Source organism: Saccostrea cucullata, unplaced genomic scaffold, assembly GCF_032062105.1.
Source record: "Saccostrea cucullata isolate Sc308-1 unplaced genomic scaffold, CSIRO_AGI_Scuc_v1 ctg633, whole genome shotgun sequence".
Taxonomy (NCBI): Eukaryota; Metazoa; Mollusca; class Bivalvia; order Ostreida; family Ostreidae; genus Saccostrea; species Saccostrea cuccullata.
This window is the reverse complement of record NW_026922319.1, coordinates 44,936-50,316: the sequence shown is the minus strand read 5'-3', so window position 1 is coordinate 50,316 and position 5,381 is coordinate 44,936. Positions and strand designations below refer to the sequence as shown.

Below are 5,381 nucleotides of genomic sequence, written 5' to 3'. Positions count from 1 at the left end.
CGATTGCATTTGGTTCATGCTTTAATCCAAAAGCCATAAAATTCACTGAAATTATCTATTTTGAAAGAGGCCCCTTTCTTCATTATAAGGCCAGCATTTTTTTTATGTTCAGGTTTAGTTATGAACATTAGAATAAATTTTTTTTTAAATGTGTTAGGTAAATGTGTAGACATTGTTCTAAGATTTACTTGATGCCTAAAATTATAATTCCTATCATAAAACAGACAGGGAGAATTGGGGAGTAGGGTGAAAATTTTTTCAATTAAGTGTAAAATAATTTTTCTGGCTGATACAAATGATACTACATGCCAGTATATATTTGTATATTCTTGCCTTTTCATAGTTGAATTTTTTTTTATTTCTTCAGGTTACTGTTTATTTCTTCCTCAAATGGACTTAACTTCTCCCACAGTTTTATTCATTACATCTGATGCATAAGCAACCCTTTTCTGAAGAATGATGCTTAGACTGTAAGCTATAACGGAGTCCTAAACAATGTCGCTGGCAATACAATAGCTACCACGGGCAGTTTAAAACCTGGGGGAGGAAAATAATTTACAGACAGATACTTTTGAAACAAATACGTAATTATCTCACTAGCATGTCATTGTGCAACAAAGTCGTCAGCATTTTATTTGTCCTTTGAACGGGTGAAACATTTTGAATAGCATTCGTATCAAAGAATTTTACACTAAACCAAGCTATCTTCTCAGACCATCTGGCTTTATTTACCCGCCGTTTCATTTTAAAACCAAAAGTGCGAGCTCGTAAATTTGAAATCTCGATCCCGACTCAAATTTGACATCGGAAAGAATTTTTTTTAATTTTTTTCTGAAAATTCAAAACCTTGAGCACAGGGTTTGTAAAACTGCAAATAAAATAAATCCTGGCCTTAAATATGTATTCTAATGCAATAATTTTGTAAAACACTTTTTGATTGGGTAATGCACTGATGTTTGAAGCAGTTAAACGAGCATTAACGAGCGTGAAAGCCTTTTCATTGTGACGTCATAATAGAGCGACGCAAAAACACAATGCTCCGTGACGTAATCCATGTAACGAAATTCATCAAAATAAGACGTAAACAAGAAACAAAATGCATGGATAGCATTAGAATGGGAATAACTAAACTTTTAATTTGGTATTTGCGACCGTTAATGCTGATTTAACGGTCGCAAACATCCGTTTTACCGGCTCCGCTTACGCGTCGCCGTTAAAACTCAGTTTGCGACCGTTAAATCAGCATTAACGGTCGTAAATACCAAATTAGAAGATAGTTATTCCCTAAATTAGATCATTAATATTGTATATTTACCAGGAGCAAAGGATTAGATGTTCAAAGAATTCATGCATTTCACTATACAATCATTAGAGCCCCCCCCCCCTAAAACAAGAACCCCTGACCCTGGGGCCATACAATTCACAATTTTGGTAGAGGCACTCTTGCTCATCATAACTATGTACTTAGTTAGTTTATTTAATACCCAGGATCAGAGAAGAAGATTTTCAAAGAAATCATGTATTTTCACTATATATAATCAATAGAGCCCCACCCTAACACAAGAACCCCTGACCCTGGGGCCATAAAATTCACAATTTTGTTAAAGGCACTCTTGCTCATCATAACTATGTACTTAGTTGGTTTATTTAATGCCCAGGAGTAGAGAAGAAGCTTTTCAAAGAAATAATGCATTTTCACTACCTACTTATTTAGCCCCGCCCTACAACTAGAACCCCTGACCCCAGGGCCATGAATTTCACAATTTTGGTAGAGGACTCATTGCTAATTACAATCATGCAAACAGTTTGACTGCTTGATGTCCAGGAGTAAAGAAGAAGATTTTTAAAGATTGCATTAATTTTAGTGGTTTTGGCCCCACCCCCCAAGCCCCAGGGGGGCAAGGATCATGAAATTCACAATTTTTGTTCCCCTTCACCCATAGATGCTTTGTGCTAAAATTGGTTGAGCGGTTTCAGAGAAGAAGCTGAAAATGTTCAAATGTTAACGCACGACGGACGACGACGGACAACAACGGATAGCAATAGGTCACCTGAGTTTACTCAGGTGACCTAATAAAATTATTAGAGGTTCGGAGGATCTGCAATATTATTAGAAGTTTAGTTTGCTATGGAGTTCCAGTTTGGCTTCAGTGAGTATCAGGAGGAATTGAAAGAGTTTGAGGGGGGGGGGGGGTCAGAGAGGGCCATTCCCGTTGTCGAGAGTGACCTGTCCGGTGGCAGAATGCACTGGGAAGTTCTCTTCTAGATATGGTCAGTTATTGGATCACTAGATAAACGTTCATAAAGAGACCAGACGAACCCATGAGGCTTACTTTTCAGATCATAAGCCCTTGTACATTACGAGGAAATAAATTACTCAGTTCTTAGAAACTACTCCTGGTCCTTAAAAATAGGTATACTCTACTAACCCTGATGAGAATGAATAGACACTAATAGTGTAGCAGTATTTATTTGACCTTCAACATCATACACCTTCAACTGTATGATACACCTAATAATTTCTTGCTACAACTAGTATTTCACACCCATCCGAATTTAACGTGATTTGACAGAGTTATTTAGGGTACTTATTTTTCTTAATTAATTTAATATTCGAAATTTTCAAAAATAAATTCAAATTTATAGAATCAAAAAAAAAGAAAGATACAAGATGATTACTACCTGTAACATAAATAAGAAATCATGTTTTTTTTTAATTACAGATGCAGTTGCTAAACTGAGGGAAAGCAAGGGAAATAAACCTTACTCACAGCATTTAAAGTGAAGGTGTGTTGGGTTTGTAACATTCATGCTCACTCCTCCATGGCACCTGATCCCACCTCTGATGTTTCGGAGGTCCGTGTTTGCTCTGCTCTTGTTTTGTATGTTTGTTTAATGGACGTTGAGATTGAATACTGTTCGTTATTTCCATATCCTTCTTTATTCAAAAGTATTAAACGGGCAATAGAGAAAAAAAGGAATGCGCCTTAGTTAGTCTAGCGGATTCCACAGATGCCTTGAAGGGCACTTTTTGTGACACTACCAAATTAACATCCCTGACTCCAGACAACACTGTGATTCAGATGAATTACATCTTCATGATTGAAAATGGACCAATTGCGATAGTTAGCAAAAACACCAAAGTATTGAAAACAGGAGCCATGATTGATCCAAATGCATCAATGGAAAAAGGTGCGAGCCACCTGCAAAGACTCGTCCCATCAAGGACGTCAAAACATCGCCTGTAAAGTCCCGGGTCTCATTCAAGGGCAGAATTGTGTCTGTAAGTACCTGTATAAACTCAAAGAATTCTACAGATTTTAACATACAGTCAGTCATTTTAGCTTAATTCATATGCAGAACTGCATAAACATCCTTTTTCTAACATATAAAACAAACTGTGTTATTATATTGTCAACTACAGTGCTATATAAATTTTGCATATTCTTATGTTTAATGGACGTTGAGATTGAATACTGTTCGTTATTTCCATATCCTTCCCTTAATATGATTTTTCTCATTTAAGGAGGATATGACCAAAACCGTGAAGGTGAAGGGAGTGGATGTTTGTGTAAAGAGTGTCTCTCTGAAAGATATTATTAAATAAGTATTAAAGTTTCCTTGTGTGACTCGATCCTCCCTTATCACTCACAAATGTTGTGACCAGTTTCAAAGAGGAAATCTCTGTTTAATGAGGAGATTTCTGTTTAAACGACTTCTAAGAGTGTTTCATAAACTGGTTTCAAAGGCATGTACATGATAAATCAGATAATACAAGATGTTACATGTATTTATTTACAGTAAAACCATATTATTATAGCTAACATGCTTATAATAATTAAACTCTTACAGCAAAGTTATTTTCATTCGTATCATTTAAAGGGGGGATGCAGTTAAATTGTCTATCCCTGGTACTTAGTGCTATTTTCTTATCCCTTTTTATTGTAGTTCAACAATAAAAGACACTAATCTTTCTATTAATATTATTCTGTACTGCTTTTTAAATTTACACATAGTTATAAAGTAAAACAATGCTCATCGAGTCTATTAATTCTTAGTATTCTTCTCTGTTTCCAGGAATGTGAGCCGCCAGTAGTAAAGGTTCAGGGATCAGTCATTGGGTTTCAGAAAACAGAACTACACATCTCGCTCCTCATGAACGTTAAAAAAAGTACCTTACTTACGTTGTGCCTCTTGAAGAAGGATATGGAAATAACGAACAGTATTCAATCTCAACGTCCATTAAACAAATGTATAAAATAAGAGCAGAGCAAACACGGACCTCCGAAACATCAGAGGTATTAGACATTTCCAGTTACGAGTGCCACGAGCTCGGACTCGTACTCTGTACTTCAATATATAAGAGACTGTATCAAAAATTTATAAAAGGGGTTTTAAGGTAGACAGATTTTATGCCATTGTCCGCGACAAATTAAAAAAAGCAAAGACAAATTTAATACTAGTATAGATTTATCATTTGTTTTCTTATGCATGACAAAGCAGGGTAAATATTGACTGTTTGTCTTTTTTGTAACTTGGATGCCTCTACAGTGTGCCTATGGCACGGAGCAGTTTTATTTCTCGAATTACATGTTGTACATTTATTCTGTGTATATTTATTTTTCAGTTTGATGTTCTGCATTGTCGCTGCTGATTTACAGATCTTCAGGAAAACTGTTTTTGTATGTTTTTAAATATATCAAATTTTGATAAGGTCCCTAATAGTTTTGAAACAACTGTCCGAGTAAGTGTGCGAGTACGATCTCGAGTCCGTGAAATCTGGAAATGTCTAATATGCAGTCTATATTTTCCATTATTCACAAGTTATGGTAAATTTAAAGTTCGAGACAAACAAACAGACAGACAGGATAAAAACAATAAACGCCCTGGATCTATTGATCCGGGCTCGGATATATTCTTTTGCTGGCGTCAACATTGTTATTGAGCTGAATTGGAAACTCTAAGTTACTTGAAAAAAAATTCTAATATATAATCAAAGTTCTTTAGAAATTTTAAGTATCTGATATACACCCTATCTTGAATATATAGTTGCACAGTACTCTTGCACAGTTCGAAAATGATTACATCATCCAAATATATCAAACAGATTTCCCATTGAAGCCCTGTCATTATCCTACTGCATTTTCTTAAATTGGTATAAACTACAAAAGGCATTATCTTAAATTGGTGTTGTTTAAGAAGTATTTTATTCATAATATACAAAGAGTACAATATGAATATGGATTGGCGTAGACCTTAGAGTCCTTAGGCCGTAGAGTAACAAAAGCCGTTTTGGACGGTCCTCTTGTTTGACAGATACTTGCCAATAACGCATCCTGAATCGTCGACTTGTTCAGCTTCCAATGATAACAAAAAAACCT

At 35.4% G+C, this 5,381-nt stretch overlaps 1 pseudogene; it reads left to right on the top strand.

The window, feature by feature from the left end:
• Nucleotides 1-2,671: 2,671 nt before the first annotated feature.
• LOC134261604 (uncharacterized) lies at nucleotides 2,672-4,632 on the top strand (annotated as a pseudogene).
• Nucleotides 4,633-5,381: the final 749 nt, after the last annotated feature.